Source organism: Peromyscus californicus, unplaced genomic scaffold (assembly GCF_007827085.1).
Source record: "Peromyscus californicus insignis strain IS unplaced genomic scaffold, ASM782708v3 Scaffold_11__1_contigs__length_118956290, whole genome shotgun sequence".
NCBI classification, from domain to species: Eukaryota; Metazoa; Chordata; class Mammalia; order Rodentia; family Cricetidae; genus Peromyscus; species Peromyscus californicus.
Window position 1 is genome coordinate 78,286,713 of NW_026294402.1, and position 24,084 is coordinate 78,310,796.

General features: G+C 43.1%; 1 long non-coding RNA gene across 1 annotated transcript; it reads right to left on the reverse strand.

Annotated features, from left to right (window-relative positions):
- Positions 1–375: 375 nt before the first annotated feature.
- LOC128096214 (uncharacterized) lies at positions 376–9,474 on the reverse strand. The gene is made up of 2 exons (XR_008213559.1): positions 8,561–9,474; positions 376–2,514 (listed from the first exon to the last, which is right to left on the reverse strand). It is a non-coding gene; the product is annotated as an uncharacterized LOC128096214 (long non-coding RNA).
- Between the last annotated feature and the right edge of the window lie 14,610 nt (positions 9,475–24,084).

Genomic DNA, 24,084 nt, shown 5'->3' on the forward strand with positions numbered 1-24,084 from the left:
CTGCACTGCTGGCTAAGCATCCTGTCCCAGGTGCCCAGGTGCATTTTGACAACTAATAGAAGGAAAGTCTCTACTTCTGCATAGTGAACACTCCACCAATTAAACGAGCACCAAATGCTTCTTGCCAGCTTGTCCTTAGTGTAATTTAAAGACAGTTGTTCATCAATCACTCTTTTCCTTTGTGTCTAGTCCTACATGGAAGGGGCAGAGCTCCTGGGTGGTCTGTGGACAACCCAGCCACATTATGGCATACCCTCAATTATTTGTTCTCTGTCTTAGAGGAGAAACATGTAAAAGAGTTCGTGGGTAGACACTGTCCTTCCATGACTAGGTTCTTGTCGATACTCCCTCCAAGAACAGAGTAGGCACCCAGCAAACAGTACAAACAGGAGGTACTTTATTATCAACCAGGGATGAACAACTCTTAAACAGATGGCCTCCGGAGATTTGGATGAAACAGGCTTGACTTCTCCGCAGGGGTGGTAGAAATGGGAAGCCCCAGGGCCATGTTACAGCCCTGCAAAGTGTGACAGCTAGAAGTCCTCCGGGGCTTTGGGTGCCAGCTGAGGGAAGACCTTTGCAGAGCAAATTTGCAGGTCAGGATAGGAGTGGCAGGTCCAGGTTTCCTGTCTCTTGCAGTTATTGAAAAGTAGAGTCCCAGAGCTCTGGTGGTGGAGGCAGGAATGAGTCCCCCTGCCAGTGACTGTTGTTTAGTATGGTAGGAGTGAGCTCCCTGGCAGGCCAGAAGCCTTCTCCTGAGGACTATGAGATTTATCGAGTACCAGCTTAGCCTTGATTGGATATATCTCTTAACTACATTCAACCAATAAGGAAAGAATTGTAAAAAAAAGTTAGCATCACTTCTTGTTGCTATGACAATCATTGCAGGCAGTAGTGTGCTACATTTGATCTGCTTATGCCCTCTGGGATCTCTCACTGTCAAAAATAGGGCCTTTTGGCAACTGTTTTGTTGATTTGTTTTGTTGTTGTTGTTGTTTTGTTTTTAAATCTCCTTCCCACCTTTTCCCCCTGAAGCCTGGGTTTCCTTCCTTAAAGAGAACCCCATCCCAGGTGGGAAGCTCCATCCTGGAGAATCTCCTTGCTCTCATCACTAGGAATCTCTTTTCCCAGTTCTTCGCCCACTGTGCTTCCCAGGGTAGATTTGACCAGGGAGAGGCACCCCCAGGAGCTGTTCAACGTGGAGAAGGAGGAAAAGCCATCTTTCTCTGGTGTCCGTTGTGAGCAATGAGTTGGATCCCTGTTTTCTGGAGAAGCTCAGTTGGAGCAGTTGGAGCACATCAGCAGCTCCAATGGTCTTTGAGAACTTTGCACTTCTCGGTTTCTTCTATTCTTTATTAACCCAGTCCTTCTAATGGTTGAGCAAGTCTAAGTCCTCTAGTAATTTTAGGGATCTAGACCAGTGATAGGGAATTTGCCCTACACATGCTGGGAGCTAGATTTGAGTCTCAACAACAACCACACACGCGTGCGCGCGCGCGCGCGCACACACACACACACACACACACACACACACACACACACACACACACGATTGTTTAAAGATCTTTTGAAAGCAAGTAAGTGGAATGTTTTTTTCGTTCCAAAACCTGCTACTTGGTGAAGAAATGCTCAATAGGCAGTCTTACTGGGCATGTGCTGAAGTCTTCCACTTTCCTGAGTGGTTCTGATGTATTGTCACGAAAGATCAGCATGCCACTGCATGCGTGGGGTGCAGGAGGAGGTGGGGCTGTGAGCAAAGGGCTGTAGTTTTTAGATTCCTGCCGCTGCTGCACACAAGCTATTTCAAACATGAAAACAATGGCCGTGGATAGCCGAGCTTAAATGGGCACCTGTCAGTTGAAAAGATTTGGGTTTCAAAAGACAGAAAATACTGTTAAGCTGGCTTGTGTTACAAGGAATGTTGTCTCAGTGATACGAGGACCTAGGGTCCTGCCTGCTCAATTCTGTTGCCTCGTACTGGTACCAGTTCTGTTCTGAGGCCATTCTTACATAAACAGGATGAGTGTTGTTTCCCTAGATGAAACATCCAGTGATGGGACATGAAATGTCCAGTACCAGGAGAGCTCACAGGGAACCCAGCCTCTGATGTTTGTTTTTCCAGAAACAAGGACTTTCCCATGAGTCCCACTGCATTTGGTTGTTCATAAGAACAACATTGGCCAGAGCACGTGACACACTCACCACTAAACCTATCAGGAGAAAGTGATCACAGTCTAGTTCCCCCGGGATTTAACCCTCACACCTGAGCTAAAACCTCTCCTTTGTGTCGGGTTGGTGTGGAATGGCTGTTTGATGCTGGGATTTTTATCACTAAGAAATGAGGAAGTAGGCTGGAGAGATGGCCCAGTGGCTAAAAGTACTTGTTGCTCTTGCAGAGGACCTGGGTTCAATTTCTAGCACCTACACGATAGCAACCAACTGTCCATAACTCCAGTCTCAGGGGATCCAACACCCTCTTCTGACCTTTATGGGTACCAGGTTCAAATGTAGTACCTGTACATATGTACAAACAAAATATAAAATACATAAAATAAAATAATAAAATAAATAAATAAATACATTTTTTAAGAACTAATAAGGACAGAGGACTCATTTTCTCACGCCCTTCATTCACTATAGAAAAAAAAGGGCTATTAGTAAATGGGAAAGTATTTATAAAGCTCAAGACACACTTCAGTGTGCTGTGTATGAGGACACATGTCACGGATAGCTTCCACCTTCAAACCGTCACAAACTACATCAAATAGTGATGGTGTACATTGGTTTCTTAGGAGACTGATCCAAAAAGGCAGTTACTCACTGGGACAGGAAGCTAGGAGAGATTCTAGCACCTGCCGGAGTTGTGTTGTTCTCGACAACCACAGACCTCTGGGGTGTCTCTGCAGGACTCAGACCTTGTTTTGCAGTATCATGGGTGCCGCCACCTCCCGTTGGCACCACAGCCTGTGACAAAGTCTTTTGGGCATGTAGGCTTTGGGGGACATTTAAGATCTACACCATAACACTGGGTAAATTTGCATTCAGTTGCTTCCAGAATTCTAGTTATAGTCCTGATTTTGATAAGAGCTACTTTACCACCAAAAAGTCGGGGGACAGAAAAAGCAGCTCAGCATTGTACTGGGCATGCAGCAACGGAATTCCATTAGTCTGCTGGCCCTTATTCTTCAATATTGTGGGGCAATCAGTAACTGTTACCAACATCAGAAACAAGCCTAAGAGACCTTCCTAAAGGGTGTGACCTTGTCCCTAAAGGGTGTGTCCTAAAGGGAGTCCCTGGGATGATCTGGCCCAGCGTTTTCTAGACATTATTAGACATTCTCCAAAAACAAATAAACAACATAACAGTGACTCTATGGCTGCGTTAGGGAAATTCTAGATTAAATAAGTTCATTGTCTTCAGGAACTCATCAAGCTTTTGATACAATGTGATAAGTTGTGGCTTTTCTAGAGGATTATGTTCATGGTTTCGTAAATACATCTTGCTAGAGAATACAAAATGGAATATGAAGGTGGGCAGGTAAGTCATCAGATTAGAGCACTTGCTGCGCCACATGAGGGCCCGAGTTCAAATCCCTAGGACCTATGTAAAAAGCTGGGCGTGGTTACAGGTGCCTGCAACCCCAGCATTGTAGGAAGGCTAGGGAATGGGGACAAGGGTATTGGGGCTAGCTGGTCACTAACCCAGCTCTGGATTCAGTGAGAGAACTTGTCTCAAGGGAATGAGGTGAAGAGTGATAGAACAGGGTACCACGTCCTCCTAAGGCTTCTACACACACACACACATCAAATATGCATCTGCATACATAGACATTCGCATACACCACACAACACACACACCACCACCACCACCACACACCACCACCACCACTACCACACAACACACACCATGACCACCACCACCACTAGAATATGTTAAATTGTTATGCAGAAACCACATTGGGAATGCTGCCCACAAGCTTCATTTTATGGCTAAAACAACCAGGTCTGTTGGCAGAAGGGAGGTTTCTAGGCTTACCTCCAGATGCCTCAGTAAACAGGCGGGATAGTCAAAGGGAGCTGAAAATAACATAAAGTGGTAAATTTGAGGGAGCAGGTTAGAGAAACAGCAAAGCATACTGAGACACCCGGGGAAGCAGCAGCAGGAAGCAGCCCTCTTGGAACAAGCATGGGTGGGAGCCTTGCCATGGGGCCCAGCGAGAGCGGAAGCCCAGAAGAGGGACTGCCTGGGAGACCTATGTTGTACCAGGTAAGGGGATAAACACAGAACCCCATCTTGTTGTCTCTCACTGGTGACTCCTGTGAGCCAAACCTAGGAAAGACTAGCTGGAGGTCGGGTGCCAGGACATACAGGTACAGAGGTAACCCTGAGCACAGACCACCTGTTTCTATGGGAAACTGCAGAAGAATTAACACAACCTCACATCACAGCTAGTTCTGCTTTACTCTTCTTATTAGAGAAATGTTTGACCTCTGTCTTTCACATGCACCAACATACAACTATGCTACACATACACCCTCGTGTGTACACACACACACACACACACAGACACTTCATATAGAGAAGAAAAAAAACCTCAACATGTAAAAGGAAAAAAAAAGCCGGGTGGTGGTGGTTCATGCCTTTAATCCCAGCACTTGGGAGGCAGAGCCAGGCGGATCTCTGTGAGTTCGAGGCCAGCCTGGGCTACAGAGTGAGTTCCAGGAAAAATGCAAAGCTATACAGAGAAACTCTGTCTCGAACCCCCGCCCAAAAAAAAAGGAAAAAAAAAGATTAAAAACTGAAAACAGAGCAAGTGGGTTTCAAAGTGAGGTGCAAGGATTCTTAGGGTCTCCGCACACTAGATCCCAAAGGCCAGTTTATACGACATGGCAATTGATATTAGTTAGCTTTACACTCTGACTCTTACAAGCAAGCAGGGGTTTTTGAGAAGCTTAGTGTGAGCAATGCTGTTACTGTTCTGATGTCTGATGGAGGCTGCGCTGTGCATTATAATTGAATGTCTAATGCAATAGATGATAGTCATGGCCCAATCAACCAAATCTCTGTGGGGTCCTGCCTAACTTTATGTTACTGACTCTGCATCCACATGTTGTACAACTACTGGTACAGAGATGGCAGAGTAGGCATGCATGTCCATGAGAGCGAAAGGAACTCATTTCCAATCATCGAATCTCCCTTCAGGTTACATGAAAGAAAAAGGCTACTGGAAGCATAGAGCTTGAGTGAAATCGCATCTGGTGCTCGAGGCGTGAGTTGGTCAAGTTTTCTAGCTACAGAGGACAAGAAGCCCCTTGTGCATAGTTCTTGCATAATGGTCTCAATTCATAAATCATGCAACAGGGACACTGAGTCATCAAACCAAACATCTTTGTTACAAGGCTAGTATGTTAGTTTCCTGTTTCCACATAACAAATAGTGACACAATACCAATTACTATTATCTCCCTGCATTGTGGATCAGGCTCAGAAGATATTACATGGAATATTCCTTTGTACTGTGTAAATATATGTCGATGTGATTGGTTTAATAAAGAAGCTGAATCGCCAATAACTGGACAGGCTAGGTAGGGTTGGGTAGAAGGACCAGACTAAAGACACTGGGAAGAAGAAGGGCTGAGTCAGAGGAGTCATCAGGCAGACACGGAGAGGAAACAGGAGTTTAAGAGCAAAGAGAGGTAATACCATGTGGCAAAATGTAGATTAATATAAATGGGTTAACTTAAGTTGTAAGAGTTAGCTAGTAACCAGCCTGAGCTATAGGCCAAGCATTTATAATTAATATTAAGTCTCCATGTTGGTTATTTGGGAACTGGCAGGAGAGAAAGAAAAGTCTGCCTACAATATTGGCCATTAACATCCTCATCTGGGGCCAGGCAGTGGTGGTACATACCCTTAATCCCAGCACCCGGGAGGCAGAGCCAGGCAGATCTCTGTGGGTTCGAGGCCAGCCTGGTCTACAGAATGAGATCCAGGACAGACATCAAAACTACACAGAGAAACCCTGTCTCAACAAACAAAACAAAACAAAACAAAAAATCCTCATCTGGAGGCTTCACTGGATGTGCTGTTGTTGACAAAACTCATTTCTTCATGGTGGCTGAGTCCTGACACAATGCTTCCTCAAAGCCAGCGACAAAGCCAGCTTGCTTTTAAAAGGAGATCTAGGTCTGATATAGCCAGGATAAACTTTTTTGTTTAAAAGTCAATTGATTAAGGAACTTAATTACATCTACAAAACCCTTCACATATTTCCTGTGAAACGACATGATCATCTTTGCCATAATTCTCAATGAGAAACAAATCACAGTTTTACCTCCTATACACATGGTGAGGGGATTATGGGAGGATGTATGAAGTCATCCTATGATGTGTCTGCCACAGATGGGGACAAATCTAGCCATAAACACAAAGGAGTTAATGTCATCGCACTGGGAGTTAGTAAAGGTACATGATTAAACCTAACAATAAAAATCCAGAAAGAACTCCCTGGCTAGATCCTGCTCATGTCAGCAACATTCTAGATGTTCAAGCAAGGCACTGCGGCCAACTCAGAAGTAGAAATACAGAAGCATCGTTTGTTCAGGGCAAGTGAGGCAGAGATAAAGATGATGGACACTGAGTGAAGGTGAAGAGGCACCAGCACCCTCCAGCTCTGCTCCTGGTTGGTGGGGTGATGCATCATCTCGAGCCTAGTCATCCCGGCACATTTGAATCATGCTGTAAATGTCAGCTAGGGTTAAGAAGCGGCCTCAAGGGGAACCGGTACGTATGAGGTTTCAGTCACCGCTGTTTGTCTTTGAGTTTGCTGGGATATATTATACTATTTCTCTAGTTTCTCTTTCTGGAAATTGCTGAGAAAAAAAGCTGAGGTGGGATGCCACAGGAACTTTTAAGAAACAAACTAGTCTGTCATTTGACAAACACAGACTTTCCCCAGGTAATCACGGATGAGGCAACTCTGTTCATGTTGCAGAACACCTGTGGAAGTAATCAGGGTGACTGACTCATCATCAAGAGGACAAATGTCACCTCACAGGTGGGAAAAGATGGCTCCAATCACACTGCTACATTCTGCACACTCTCTATTCCCAGGAAAAAGAAAGAAAATCACGACAGTGAAAATCATGACAGCCTTGCTGAAAAGGTCAAAATCTTAAGTCTCGATAGCTGTTTGTACATCCTGTTATTGACATTGACCAGGGCCGTTTACTGTGGAGTACAGGACTGGACCCAGACACAGAGTAGAGTGGGTTAAGGACCAGAGGGGAAGAAGACAAGGGGCCTCAGAGGCAGAGGTGACCTATTTAAAGTGTTTCCCAGTGGGGTTGCTCATTTTTGTTCCAAATAAATTTTTTATGGCCAAAGTGAATATTTTCCAAATAACTATCAAGAAACACCCCCCCCAACTCTGTCTTTAATATTTTACTTTATTCTATAACAACTCAGTCTGGGTGCATTTGTTTTAGTGAGTTACTTGAATGCGAAGGGGTGCTCATTAGGAAAAAAAAAATCAAGCAAATTGACAATATTTGCCACATAGTAACAGGGCCATTTGTTAACAAATTCACTTATAAGATGGCCTGGCCAAAGTTTTAAAATCATAAAAAATTCAATCAATGTCAGCAGTTATTATTCAAGCCTGATTTCATAGACATGTTATCATGAAATCTTGAAAGGAATTTATATTAACAGAGTACTTTAAGTATTGATTTTTAAAAATCCAAAATTCACCGGGCGGTGGTGGCGCACGCCTTTAATCCCAGTACTCGGGAGGCAGAGCCAGGCAGATCTCTGTGAGTTCGAGGCCAGCCTGGGCTACCAAGTGAGTCCCAGGAAAGGCACAAAGCTACACAGAGAAACCCTGTCTCGAAAAACCAAAAAAAAAAAAAAAAAATCCAAAATTCACTACTGACAGATGTAATACGATCCAAATTTTAAGATTTATCAATCAGAATTATTGTCTTTCTAATTCTTTTTATAAAGCATGGCTCATAACCTGTCAGTCTAATCATTTCATTTGGCTCCATGTCTACCAAAACTTTCTGGAAACATGACAGTTCTTTTTCTTAATTATTTTTTCAATTAATCCCCTTCCATTTAAATGCATTTTTTTTTCAAAAAGCAGCCATGGGGCTGGAGGTAGATGAGTCATATCCAGGGAGATATAGCAATTAAAGTATTGTGGTGCTGCTCCGAGCAGCCGAGCAGCCGTCATTTTAAAGATGAAAGCTTCATTTTTTTCCCCCATCCACAACGCCAGTTTCACCCAAGCTGCTGTGCTGAGTGCCACATGCACTTAAAAATTACATGTTTAAACTACTCAGGAGCAAAGGGAATATAAACCCCTCATCATAATAACGTGGGTGGACTGTAAATCCATGGAGCCCTTTTACGGTCGAAGGCTAGGTCTGTTCAAAACATACTGTTCATAGAAGTCTGTCAGGCAAACACAACAGTATAAATGAGAAATACTCACTGTAGGAGCTTAAGGCAGCAAAGTCTAAAAATTTAGAGTAAATAGCAGCTGAAATATCCTCACCTTGGCATTCCTGTCCAAGCTAGCCCAAGAAGAAAGCCCACATTAATTGGTACGCTCAAAGAAACAGGCACTTAGAGCAATTAAGTCAGATGCAGGAAAACAGCCCCGCATTGAAAAGCTGACAGCGGGACCCGGGCACAATATCCGTAATGAGTGGCTGAGGATGTTAATGGATGGAGGCTTGGAGACTAATGGACAATTAATGTAAAACAGATGACTTCCCTCGGAGATGACGGTCTTTTGAAAGGCGCTTCACCTGCTGCTCGAACAAATGCAGCTAAAATGAAATGGAGGGGGGAATGAGGGCTCGCTGAAGGGAGCGGCAGCCAGCGTTGGTGTCCCTGTTTTCTCCTTGAATATTTTCAGAATCTAGGTCAGAGATCTAACGGGTCTTTGCGACGGGAGGTGCAGCCCCCTCCTCTGGCCTCCTGCCATCAGGACCGCCTGAGCTGGAGGGCTGCTGTGGGAAGCCTTCTGGGGAGAGGCCCTGGGACCTCTCCTTGTGTCCAGGGGGGAGACAGTGCATGTCCTGGTGTTGCAGAGTAGTTCAGAATGACACTGAGTGTCCTGAATGTAAGCACTGCGGTGATTCTCAGCCTTCCTAATGCTGTGACCCTTCAATACAGTTCCTCATGCTGTGGTGACCCCCAACCATAAAATTATCTTGTTGCTACTTCATAACTGTAATTTTGTCACTGTTACACATCATAATGTAAATATCTGATACACTAGATATCTGATATGCAACACCTGTGAAAAGGTCATTCGATGCTGAGAGGGGTCATCACCCACAGGCTGAGAACCACTGCTGTAGAGGGTCTCATGGAGATTTTGAAACCAAGGTTTCTTTTCCAGTACTTACTAAGGTAAGCCAGAGTCCTTCATACCTGAGCTTTATAGTCACAGATAGGCTTGTCCCAAATGACAAGTTAAACATGAAAACCAGAGAGTGAAATCAGATGTCTGGGAAGAGAGATTCCTTTCCTCTAGGGACATTCTGCAGTGGCACTTATTTCCTTCCATGTGACCCCCAAAGCCTGCCCGAGGCTCAGAGCCAATTTGACTGAGCCTGAGTCCCAGAGGCAGCAGCTAGGTGCCAATGCAGAAAAGCGGAAGAAGAGAAGATGTGCCGAGCAGGCCAGGACGGAACTATGATCTGAGAGACAAGCTCATCCCTGGCAGTTGTCTATCTCCCAGCACTCTGTGTCCAACCCTGAGGACACAGCGCCTTGATGTGGTCTAAGTCACTGACACTGTACACTGTGTGCGGCCACTGTCATCTGAAAAATCGTGGTCATTTTTCACTTACTGTCCTCCATGGTTTCTTCCATTTACCCAAAACCGTGTATCTGGGCTAGCAAGTATAGGACAGCAGTCTGCATGGGCTAATGAACACGCTTGAGCAGTGGTCTCAATACTCCCGAAGTCTTTGCACTTGTAGAAAATGGGAAAATGATTCTCAACTCACACATGTTTCGAGCTAATAGATTTTGTGTGAGAAAAAGTTAACTGAAGAAAATCAAATGTCAGCTCCCTCACAAGTATTCACACAGGCAGCAGGCTGAAGAGATGGCTCTGTGGTAAAGAGTCTTGCTGAAGACTGAGTTGGGTGTCCAGGACCCACACTGGGTGGCTCACAACCACCTCAAGCTCCTGCTTCATGGGATCTGACACCTCTGCCCTGCACAGACACCTGGACTAACATGCACAAACCCACATTCACATACACATAATTTAAAAATAATAGAAAATGATTCTTTAAAAAAGCCGGGTGGTGGTGGCGCACATCCCAGCACTCAGGAGGCAGAGCCAGGAGGATCTCTGTGAGTTCAAGGCCAGCCTGGTCTACAGAGAGAGATCCAGGACAGGCACCAAAACTACACAGAGAAACCCTGTCTCGAAACAACAACAACAACAACAACAAAGTATTTGTATAAGTAGCAGAATGTGTGGGCATGGTAGTAAGAAGGAAAACCCTGTGAACATCAACAGGACAATGTCTGAAGTATAGCACGTTCCAGCACTGCAATATCAAATACAGACGTTAATACAACATTAATACCGACATTAAATGCAACCATGAGAATATTAGAGAAAGCCTTTGTGTCCTACAGCCTGACTGACTGGCTTCAGTCTTCATGTTCAGGGTACTACTGGGCAGGAAGATAACTATACAACAAGCAAGCTGGAAATCCTGCCTGGCCTTCTCAAGGGAGTGTGGAGCTGTGGCAGGAACAGACCTGGTTTCAAGTTACAAATATCAATAGGCATGGAGAGAGAGAGAGAGAGAGAGAGAGAGAGAGAGAGAGAGAGAGAGAGAGAGAGAGAGAGAAGCTCTGTGTGTGTGTATGTGTTTGTGTGGTTTGTACTCTGTGTATGTATGTGGTGTGTGTGTATATGTGTGTGTGTGTGTGTGTGGTGTGTGTGCTCTGTGTGTATGTGTGTGTGTGGTGTGTGTGGTGTGTGTGCTCTATGTGTATGTATGTGGTTTGTACTCTGTGTGTATGTATGTGGTGTGTGTGTGTGTGTGTGTGTGTGTGTGTGTGTGTGTGTGTATTAGTTACTCTTATCACTGGGACCACACATTGGCATAAACAGCCTCAGGGAGGAAGGGTTTATGTGGTGTATGGTTTCTGGGGATTCAGCCCATGGTTACTTGACCTCATGCTTGTGGGAAGAATCCTAGTGGTGAGAGCACGTGGTACAGGAACATCTGCACTTCGCGTCGTAGGAGACAGTGAGCAGGGAAGGGAGAAGAGAGAGAGACTGGGGGAGACGTTGAAAGCACCTCTCAAAGTAGCACCACTGACTATGACCAACCATTGAACACATGAACCTGTAGGGAACAGTTCATATTCAAACTGTATGGAGAAACCAGAGACCTGGGGAGTGGGGGTGGCATTTGCCCCAAGTTGGGTAGGAAAGAAATACATAATTTTGTTTTGTTCAGATCATATTAAATCTGTCTGCCAACCCTATGGCACTGAATTAGTCAGACACTGAATCCTAGTTATCAGCGGTCCTGCGCCCTGGGTGGCCATAAAACCCGAAAGTCGTAGTTGTCGCCTTGAATAATGTGAGTCAATTTGTCCTTGGGTGCACAGATCTTTGCTGACTAAGGCTTCATTTGAGGAGATTCTGAACCAAGAATGGGCAAGCCCGTTCTCACCCGAGCATTGCCCTGCCTGGGGCTGGCTGAGGAAAAGGCCCCAGGAACAGTTCTTCCCCATTGCAATGTCTTGCTTGCTCCCTGGACAAGCATTCAGCTCTCCCCACACAAACACAGCGCCCAGCACAACTTCTCAGGCGATGGCAGCTTTCAAGCTTCTGAAAGAGAAGAGAGACTCCAGGGTTGCTAGGAAGTTCAGTCACCCGCACATAGCAGTTCTCAGGAGGGTGCTGGTCCCACCTTGTGGCACCATCATAAAAAGGGCTTGTGGATAGTGATCTGGATTCTATGTTTACACCCCAATCTTGCTGCAGCAGAAACTCCAGGGCCGGCTGTAGCTCCAGGTGCCATAAATATGTGTGTTCTGCTACGGCATCAGAGCAAGCCACCCAGAAGCAAAGGGGTTTCAGGTCCTGGCTCATTATATAGCAGAAATATGGGGCTGGAGAGAAGGTTCTGTAGTTAAGAGTACTGGCTGCTCTTCCAGGAGACCTAGCTTAGCATCCCAGCACCCAGCTATCTGTAAATTCAGTTCCAGGGGATCCGATGCCATCAAAGTTTCCAAAGACACCAGGCAAAGATGTTGTACACAGGCATGCATACAGGCAAAACACCCATCGCCAAAAAAAAAATTATAATTTTAAAAACATTAAGTGGAGGAGAAATAATAGAAAGAGAAAAAACAAAACAGCTCTTATTTAGTACCTCGGCGATCAATGATTAACCCCCTCCCCTTTTATAAGTCACTGGGTGCAGTACAGTCTGGACTTAGGAAGGATGAAGGGAACCCCGAGAACTCCAAACCTCACCTGCGAATCCTTACCTCTATGTTCCAGTTGTAAGAATCCAGGAGGATTTATCCCAAGAAAAGAGCACGCTGGTAAATAAGGGTCAACATGCCGACCTGGCATGAGGACTGTGGGCAGCCCTGGGATATAAATCGGGTAACCCTATACAAGGGTCTTACTACTGAACAAGCTTAGACGAGCGCAGAGCAGAACTTTGGAGCACCAAGGTCTCCCATTTTAAGAAAATGCAATACCTCCCCAAATTATGCAACACAAATGCTAATTTGTATCACATTGTCCTGTTTCAACTGTGCCCTAAAAAAGTTTTGATTCATGCAGAAGTACAGAGTCCTCATGTCCATTCTTAACCTAACTAAACATCATGGTTTCCTAATGTGTTTGGCATCCTAGATGTTGCTAATATTTTGGTCCTAAAATCTTCCGAGTGGCTTCTTTTCTAAGTCATTTTGAGAATGTAGCATTAAGGGCATAATTATATGAGCAAGAAATACTTTTAAAGCTTGCTCTCAGTATGACTTTTTTTTAATAGTGAGGTTTCCGAATTGTATGCCTCAAAGGATGATTTCCAGAGTCGGATATAACTCAAGAGTGTCTCTGCAGGCCCATTAGTCACCTTGCAAAATTACATGAACTCTTTCAGGTCCCCCACGGTGGCTACAATTTAGGAATAAATGAATGGATTATGCCTCACGCAGCTGTATTTTTAAACGGTGTATATTAACAGCCAGCAATTGGGGGGTAGTTTGGGGCTTTGGAGATTACAGTCACAATTATTATAAAACGAAAGATTCTCTTTACAAAAATAGAAAGAACAAAAAAATACTAAGCCAAATGCAAACTTGGCCTTCCGTTTCACTTGAAGAAATCCAGACTACAGATCGATTCAAGTTTTGATCAGGATCATACTTTGGTTTCCCGGGCAGCAGAAATTGGATTCGGGTCTCCACACTTTTCAGCACCTGTTAATGGGTGCTACCACCAATTCTTAATTGCTTGCCTAAAAGACGGTATTCGTTACCTCTCGTCACACGATTGCCATCTAGCGGTAACAGTGCTTATTGTCGCTTATTCCGTGACAAAGGCCAGACCAGTAGCAGAGTGAGAATTCATTTGTCTTTCCAGCTCCTGTGTTTTTCAGAAATTTCGTCTGTGTTAACTTATTTAGTCCTCACAATACCATGAGCTGGAATTTTTTTATCCACGAAGAAACGAGGTTGAGAGAGATGAGGAACCGGGACAAAAATCACGCCGCGTTGCTCCCAGGTGCAGTCGCTAGATGGCGCGCTTCCCGGGAGGCGGGGGGCGAGCATCGGTCAAGCTGCTCAGGTCCGTGAGGCCGGGTTTCTCTGCAGCAGCAGTTTCTCCGGTCCCTCAGGCTGCAGTGACTGCTGGGGACAGCCAGTGAGATCCACTGACACGTCACCCGGACCGGTGAGGAAGGGGTGTGTGCTGTTTTCCACTCACACAACCGGTGTGCCTTGGAAGTCATCCAAGCTCGGCCAAGAGTGGGCTGGAAACCAAGTCATCACGCTGCAGGAGAAGCAGCCGCAGGGTCGCGTGGCATGCCCTGAGTCTTCCCTTTAGGCTGCGTTTGGAAACAGCTCTCGGCAGTCTCACACCCCAGTCGATAGCTGCCTCTTTGAAAATGAACCCAGTTTGGGATTGATTTTCTGTATTTGGACTGAAGAGTCTTAATGTCAAAAGTTCACCTTTCCTCCATTCCTTCTTTTCTACTGTCCACTGTCCACACGTCAGTGTTCGTTAGGCTCCTGCCTACAAGGAAGGGGTTACTTCCTAGAACCCACTGCTGCAGCCTTGCAAGTACAGCACTTAAGTAAAAACATCATTTGAAAATTTATTTACAATTTAGTAAATAATTTAAAACGAAGCTTTTACGTAAACTAAAATATTAAAAAGTGTTGTAAATCTTTTTTTCTTGTGAATAACCAGCATCTCAAGAGCAATGAAGTTTACAATGCAAATCATTCTTTCACTTAAGCAAAAATTGAATAACCTCTGGAGCTTATGAGAGGTCCTAGTCATCTGTCCGGAACCTGTGTGTCATTATGGCTTGCAGGAACAGTGTGAGTTTGTCAAGATGTTAGGCAGCTAGAGAGGCATCGGCAGGCTTGGAGACAGTTGAAGATGGACCCCCTCCCTCATAATCAGCATTGGACCCCCACCTCCTGTTTCCTTGGTAACACAAGAAAGGGAAGCCCCTCCTAAGCAGTTAAAATGTTATCTTTGTGGAAAGATAGAGGTGTTAGGCTTTGTTGAGGCTCATTAAAAAAAACTACTTCCTCTCACTCAAAAAGATGGAATCTGAGTTCTACCTCAAACCCTGGAAGGAGACATGGCATTTTAAGCTGTTCAAAACACTACATAATATTGTCCCCTCCCTTAAAAATTAACACAACTGGGCCTGTCAATCACATGACCAGAAGACCACCCCTCAGAAAAGTTCATCTGCCTGAAGCTATACTAAGGAGGTGGGTGGAATAATCATCTTAATGAGAAAATGGATTTATTCTTCTGGGAAGCCCCTACCTTGGGCAGTTGCTTGCAGATCTTCATGGCTAAGCCTGCTTTTCTGAGTTCTAACTTAAAAAGCACAGCTTTTCTTCTTCTCTGTCTCACTTTCTTACACTGGATGAGAACCCAGACATGCTTTCCCTGACACTTTGGGCTTTCTCACTCTTTCCCTGCAGACCTCGCCCCTGCCCCCTTTCTACAGCTGTTTGCCGACTTCCAGGCTCCACTCAACAGGCATGCTTTCCTCTCTTCCTCTTCCTGCCTCTCCTGGTAATATCCCCCTCCAGGCAGCTGCAGGGATTTATGGCTTTTTTGGTCTAGTGTTTTTCTTCCAAACTCTAATAAGTGGTCCTTGAGTTTCCTCCTGAATCAGTTTTTAAGTTCTTTTATCCACGCACAAGACTGAGAATCCACAGAAGCCAGCCTCCATTTCTCAGTAACAAAAGCAGGAATATTCCTGTGACAATTTCATATATTTTTCTCAGAACAAAGTCAAGACATAAATATATCAGAGAAAGTAACCCAAAAGTCATTTTTTTAAAAAATGATCACTATTTTGGATAGGAGAAATTAATATTTTCTTTAAATTATTCATCTTTTTTTTAAAGTTCCAAATAAGAGACATAAGACATCCAACTTTCAAAACCTTGTTGTCTCTGGCCCGGTTGATGGCTGCACCAAGCAATGTCCAAGTGCTCATCACAAAATTGTCTGACAAAGATGTATTTCTGCAGCACAGGAAGTGTCTGGTTCTGTCTGTTCCTGAGGCTATTTCTGAGGGGTGGTCTCCTGTCCAGGTGATTGACAGGCCCAGTTTTATTAATTCTTAAGGGAGAGGACCATAGTATGTAATGTTTTAAGCAGCTTAAAAATGTTATGTCTCTACCCAGAGCCAGAGGTAGAAGTCAGACTCTAACTTTTTGTCTAAGAGGAAACAGCATTCCTTTAATTGGATACAACAAAGCCCCATATCTCCATCCTCTGCCCTTTCCTATGATATTTTAAACCCTAAGGGGGGTGGGAAGCTGATCATTCTCTTTCTAATATCACAAAGGGAAAAGGGAGAGTCCAAAGTTCATTACGAGGAAGGGTCCATCTTCAACAGCCTACAAGCCTCCCAATAATAGCCTAGCCTCCTAAAAATGGTGGAGGGATATATTTGAGACAATTGAAGATGATACCAGAGATGGGAAGGGATATGATTTTTAAAAGAATTTGTTTGCTTAATAGAAGAAGGCAAGAAGAAACAGGGGGCAGTGAGAGAAGAAGGGAGCTATGGCCGAAGGAAGTCAAGACAGTAGAAGTCAGTATAGACAGAAATGGATACCGTGAGGCAGATTTCAGAAACTTTCAGAATTTTCTGGTGGTTTGGTTACAGTAGATGAAATAACAGCAGAATCATGGATGACTCTTAGGGGTTTTGGTTTTGAGCAGTTGGGTGAAGGGTGGTACCTTTGGCTGAGATAAACAGATGGGGGAGACACAAGTTGAGTGGAAACTGTGGTAACAAACTCTGTTTGGTAAACCATAGGCTTAGTTTAGCATGTCTCCTAATTATTCAACCTGAGGTGCAAAGTAATCAGTTTTAGGTAGAGACAGGAGCTCATGGGTCCCAGGGACCCAATTGTGAGAATTACAGATCTGAATTACTTGGGCAAAGAGACTAGCAAGAAGTGGACCCAAGGCCAATCACTCCCACCAAGAGAAAGCAGAAACCTGTAGCATTCACCATGGATGTTCTCAGAAACAAGACCAAAGTCTAAAACTCAACCAAAACTTCTGGGTATCATATATAAACACATGACAGATTATTATGTGACTGTGATAGGTTTGATTCAGAAGAATAATTACTATAACACTTGTGATAGTTTGAATGTAATTGACTCCCATAAGCTCATAGGGAGTGGCACTATTAGGAGGTGTGACTTTGTTAGAGGAAGTGTGTCACTGTGGGGGTGGGCTTTTGAAGTCTCCTATGCTCAAGGTATGCTCAGTAACACAGACCACTTCCTGTTGCCTTCAAGTCAAGATGTAAGAACTCTCAGCTCCTTCTCCAGCACCATGTCTGCCTGCATGCTGCCTTACTTCCTGCATGAAGTAACTAACCCTCTGAACTGTAAGCGAGCCCCAATTATGCAGCCAAAATTCTAAGCAGTTTTATTAAATAAAGAACACAGAGCCAAATATAGGGGTGAAAGCCTTAGAGATCAGGGAAATAGTGAGAGCCACCAACCACCTTACCTCACCAGCTCTGTAGCCTTCAAAAAGAAAGCCACTTCCTGTCTACCTGCACCTTTATTGCCTTGCTGTTCTGCCATCTCATTGGCTCTTAGCCCAGCTACCTCACTTCCTTGTCACTGCCTGTCTGTACAGACCTCCAGGTCTCTATGGTTGGTACTGGGATTAAAAGTGTGTGTCACCAGCTTGGCTGTTCCCTAGTGTGTCCTTGAACACACAGAGACTCTGCCTGCCACAAGATTGGATTAAGGGCATGTGCTACCACTGCCTGACTTCTATATTTACTTAAAAATGGCTGACCTTTTCCCCCTTGATCTCCAGGCATGCTTTATTTATTAACATACAAATAAAACATCACCACATTTCCCCTTTTTTGTCTAATTAAAAATAAAAAATAATTAAAGCGTTATAACTAATATAAGAAAAACTATATACAATAAGTACAATCCAATATACAATATATACAAGCAATAAATACATCAACAACATCTAGTCCATTTGCATTTGACAAATTCAGAGAAAATATTCCATTATCTATCCTATTTTGGTAAGTCCAAAATGTACCTGATTTACTTTTCATCCTAATTTATATTACTAATAGAGAACTATCTTACAATGTCTTTTAAATTTATATACTTTACATCTCTTAGTCAATTTCATTTCTAAAATTTCTTAACAAAGGAAATTATAACTATAACTATGTAATCTTCAACTTCCTCAGAGACCCAAGAAGGAAATAGTAAAACAGGAAGTGCAAACAAGCGACTTCTAAAAAAATGTGAGTTGACAGAAACAGCTAGCTGCCTGGACAGTCACCTGAGGTTTCAGTGATGTGGGAATGTCTTTCTGTACGCTGCAAATATGTGTTGCTCTGATTGGTTAATAAATAAAGCCATTTGGCCTGTGGCAAGGCAGCTTAGAGGCAGGCAGGAAATTCAAAAGGAGAGACAGGAAGAAGGTGAAGGGAGATGCCAACCAGCCGCCCAAGAAGCAACATGTAATGTGATGCATGTAAAGCCACGGAACATGTGGCGATATATATAGATTAATAGTTATGGGCTAATTTAAGATATAAAAGCTAGATAGCAAAAAGCTTAAATCATGACCATGCAATTATAATTAATATGAGCCTCTTTGTGTTTACTTGGGTCTCAGTGGCTGTGGGACTGGCAGGTGAAAGAAATTTGTCCCGACTACCGGCCAGCTGGGACATAAGAATACTTCGGGCCGGGCGGTGGTGGCGCACGCCTTTAATCCCAGCACTCGGGAGGCAGAGCCAGGCGGATCTCTGTGAGTTCGAGGCCAGCCTGGGCTACCAAGTGAGTTCCAGGAGAGGCGCAAAGCTACACAGAGAAACCCTGTCTCGAAAAACCAAAAAAAAAAAAAAAAAAGAATACTTCAGCTACACGATTAAATGTTTGCCTTCTGTAAGAGTTGCCGTGGTCATGGTGTCTCTCCACAGCAATATAAACCCTAACTAAGACAGCATTGTATCATGAAAAATAATTATCAGCTGGATCAGGTAACATAGACCTTCAATCCCAGATACTCAGGAGACTGAGGCCTGAGGACTGCAATTTCAAAATTTGTTTGTAGTACAGAGTGAGTTCAAGGCCAACCTGAGTAACTTCTTATATGAATCTCAAAATTCATATAAGAAGAAGGCTGTGAATATAGCTGATTGGTGGAGTACTTGGTTAGCATGTGTGAGACACTGGGTTCAGTCACCAGTACTGTAAAAAAATCTGCATACTGTGATCATATTTTTAAAAATGAGGCATGAAACCAGCAAGTAAAAGGCTGGAGATACATGGAAGAATGCTTGATAACATGAGTGAGGCTTGAGGTTCCATCCCTAGCACTGCAAAACAAAACAAAATAATTTCAAATACAAGAAGAGAAAAAAACCCATAATATTTGGAGTTGTATACTTCAGCTATGACATTAAAGTGATTTTCATTTCCTCTTCACTGTTCTTAATTTTCTATACTTCCTATAAACATGCTATATGATAAAATGCCATTAATTATTATTTCTATAAATTAACACTTCTATTGTTCAAGCCTAAAAAGTATTCACACTTGCTTTTACATTAAAAGGATACTTTTTCATCATCTGCTATTTCAGGTAATGAACATTTCTGTAAGCTTTCTAAAATCTTAATGAAATGTCACAAGCCACAGTAAATGGAAACATGAATAATACAGTGCAAAACCCCTTTGGGGACAGATGGAGAAAAGGCTCAACAGTTAAGAACATAGGCTGCTCTTTCGGAGGTCCTGTCAATTCCCAGCACCCACAGGGTGGCTCACAACTATCTACAACTGTAGCCCCATGGGACCTGATGCCCTTTTCTGGTGTGCAGACCATGCAGACAAAACACACACACACATAAAAAAAATAAATCAATGTATAAATCTAGAAAAAAAACAAACATAATTCTTTTGGTTTGAAAGATATATTTTTGTGCAGAAAATACCTTCCCAAAGCTAAACAACAACAACAACAACAACAAATCTTCCAGGTGTTCCTTGGCTCTGACAAGCAGAAGAAGGGTCACCTGGCTGTCAAGTAACAGGTGAATGAGTGAATGCTGGTGTCACTACTTGCAAAGGAGACAAAGTCATAGGTCACAATATAAACTGAAAAGAAGAGTAAGTCCACATAGAGAAAATGGTCTCAACTCATGTGATGACAGAAACACAGAGTCTGCAGTACAGAGCAAGACCAGTCTTCATGAGCTACAAGGAAGTGGTAAGTGGGCTGGGCCATGTTATTTTTAATATGAAAGTGGGACAGGGCTGGAGAGATGGCTCAGCAGTTAAGTGATCGATATTCTCATAGAAGACCAAAGTTCAGTTGGCAACTTCCTCCAACAAAGCCACACCTCCTAATAGTGCCACTCCCTATCACGTAGCTCAAACTACCTGTATCTCTAGCTCTAGGGGATCTGACATTTTCTTCTGCCTTCATGGGTACCTGTACTCATGTGTGTACATACATACACATACACACACACACACACACACACACACACACACACACACACACACACACACACAAGAAAGCATAATTAAAAATAAAATAAAGCTTTTAAAATAAATAAAAACTTTAGGGGGGTGGAGAGATGGCCTGGCAATTAAGAGGACTTGCTGCCCTTCCAGAGGACCCGGGTTTGATTCTTAGCACCCACATGACAGCTCACAACTGTCTAAATTATAAGTTATAGACCCTATAGCTTCAATTCCAGGGACGCTGACACTCTCTTCTGGCCTCCACCGGCATCAGACAGGCAAACACTTACATACATAAGATAAAAATACGTTTTAAAAATTTAATAATGGTGTATTTTGGGGCATTTGTTTGAACTCAGAGTTGAGCCTTGTGTGGAACATTAAAAAGAATTATTGATGAAATGCTAATACCGTCATTGTGCATTAATTATAGATCCATTAATTTGTAAGCCTTGTTATTAATCTTTTAAGCATATACTTAAGATGCCTTGGGTTCACTTCAAGCTTGTTTACTTGTGTGTTTAAAGCATGAGTAATTTTTCTCTCACCCTTTATTTGTCTTTGCTTCTTATTGCCTTTTTTCACTAAGTAACTATTGACTTTTATTAAATGCATTTCTACAAAACATTTTAAGAGAAATGACTGAAAATTAGAAACATAATTTGTGCATTCCAAACCAGTGACAGAAAATAAAAGACTAAAGGAATATTTATTAATTAAAATGCCCATACACTAAAAAAAAGGAAATAGAAGATTGATGAATACACAGCAGAAAAAATTAATTAAAGAGATGACCAAGTAATTTTTAAAAACCTTGCAATTTTGTTTATCTCATTTTTTTATTTGTAAGATTATAATATAATTACAACATTTCTCTCTTCCTTTTCTTCCATCCAAACCCTCCCACATACCCTTCCTTGCTCTCTTCCAAATTCATAGTCTCTTTCTTTATTAATTATTACATGCATATATGTAATATAATATATATATAAATATATTCCTAACTATAACCAGCTCAGTCTGTATAATGTTACCCATATGTACATGTCCAGAGCTGACCATTTGGCACTGGATAATCAGTGTGCTCTCTGGAGGGCCAACCTCTCCTAGCTTTCCTCACTTGCCTATAGTTCTTTGTGTAAGGCCGAGGCCTCCTGGACTTTTCTCCGTCTACTTTAGCATGTCTATTGGTTTCATCCTCGTTAATTTACTTTTATTGCATTTTTTAAAAGATTTATTTTGTGTGCATGTGTGTGAGTGTGTGGGTGCATACATGCTACTGAGCACCGTAGAGGTCAGAGGACAGCTTACAGGAGCTGGCTTTCTCCTTCCACCACGTGGGGCCCGGGGGGATTGGCAGCAGGTGCTTTTATTCCTGAGCCCATCTCACCAGCCTGATTGTCCCACCCTTTATTTATAAAAAATCTCATCTGCGCATTCAAGCCATCTATTCCTGGCTATTACTTTTTTTATTTCTTTGTTACAGTTTGTTCATATTTGAGTTCTGGGGAGGGAGGTTGTTGTTGTTTTTGTTTGTTTGTTTGTTCTCCTTGGTAGCCTTATTTGTTTGTTTCCTCACTAGAGCTAGTTCAGCCCTCCCAGGGAAAGTTCTGGCTTGGTAGACCTTTTCTTCTGAGGTGCTGCAGTGGATGAGAAACTGGTTTTTATAAAGCTGTGAGCACAGATATGCGTAACTGTGACTTTCCACTGGACAGTGTGTGAGCTCCATCTATCCATTCGCTCTTTCTCTTGTTCTTTCATTTGTATGCATATTTGTGTGTGTGTGTGTGTGTGTGTGTGTGTGTGCACGCGCGCCTGCATGAGTTATTGCAGCACACGTGTGCAGGTGACTGTGGAGACTAGAAGAATGGGTATCAGATCCCCTGAGACTGGAGTTACAGGAAATTGTGAGCTGTCCAACGTGAGTGCTTGGAACCAAACCTGAGTCTTGTGCAAGAGAGGTGAGTGCTATTGACCAGTGAGCTGGACCTCATCTTGAAATAAGATCAGAAAGCTAGAAAATGTGATAGTAATCACACAGTTCAGACTTACCAGGTAATGAAGAGAGCTCCATATTTTATTTAGGACCCAGGATCTTGGATAAAAAGGTAGATAAGTGAGTTCAAGGTCAACTGCCTCTTGCTATATTCATTTTCCAATATTTTGGACAAAGGTAACCCTTTTTTTTTTTTTAGAGCCGTAAAAGTAAGTCCCTCAGTTGGAAGTGATTGTATGACCTGCATGATCCACTGGGTGGATATAGAATGTTAGTGACCATCCTGAATTCTAGGGTCCTGGGAGGAGACACTGCATTCGTTAACAGGCCCTGTCCTCTATATCTGGCATACGGGTGGTGAAGGGTCCAGAAGTAAATCAAAAGAAGTACACAGTCTCACGGGAGATGGAGAATACAAGTGCTGGGTCTGGGGCTCAAGAGATGACTTGGTGGTTAAGACTGGTCACTGTTACAGAGGACCCATGTTCTGTTCCCAGCATCCACATGACAGCTCATAACCATCTACAAGTCCAGTTCCAGGGACTCCACTGATGGCCTTTTCTAGCTACCATGGACACTGCATATAGTACACATATATACATGCGGGCAAACATTCATACTCATAAAATAGAAATAAATAAGTCTTAAAAGAAAAAAAGTATTGACCAAAATCCCAACTAGACATGAACCATGCACAGTGCAATGGCATGTGTGTTAGCTCAGGCTTTGTTTGGGGAAAAGTTTATAAACATCTGCATCTCCATATTGACCAAAGTTGCCTCTAGGCTAAAGGATGACCTCCAGAGGTTTTCATTCTATGGTTAAGTTTTCTCTTGTTCCATTTTCACTTTGATAATTAACTAAGATTATTTGGAACTACCATAAAAAACAAATTTATCTGTCAGATTTCAGATACTAGCACAATAATGTCACTGACTTCATTAATTCTGGGACATTTGAACTCACGGAAAAAAACTTAGAAAAGCTCATAGACAGATCTGCTATGCCTGGTCTCTGCCGAAATAAAACTCAGTGACTGTTTATATCTGAAGAAACACAAATCACACTGGGTCTGGAAGTGAGATCTGTGGGGGGTGGGGGGGGAGGGGTACTCCTGATACAGTGGTCAAAAAGGTTGCTCGATACATGTAGGATACCTGGGGAGTTTGGCTGAACACCATAAGCTTGGGAACTGGAAAACTATTTTATTTCTGTGTAAGGCATGTTCTGGGAACAAATTAGACATTTGTGAAGAAACTGATAAGCAGTCTGATTAATTTTTTATTTATGGGACAAAAGGTCCCCATTTGATGCCAAATCCTCAGGAGGCTATTCTGAATGGAATGAGTCAGACAGCCATATTATCCATTTAAATTCCATATGAGTGTATTGATTCCTTCATCTGAGAAATAAACAATGGAGAAAAGAGAAGGCTGCTGTAGAGTGCTACCCCACCCCACCCCCTGGTCTCCCAGCTCCTCACCCCAAATCAAAGGAAGGCATTTGGTCTAAATTGCTTCCACTCATGCATGCTTTTTGACTGTCCGGCACATTAAAAATTACTAGTCCTCTGGTTCCTTTTCCTGTTTTTTATTAAGCTAAGAAAGAAACCTAGTGGCAATAAAGAAAACTAGACTAAAGCATCAGAAAATAATCCCTTGCCAACAGACTAGCTAAACAAAGGCTTGCTGGGATTTGTAATCAGCAGGCACCAAAAATGATGTTCCTGTTACTGCAAAGTGGGAGTGTTGGAGTGTAGACCTGGA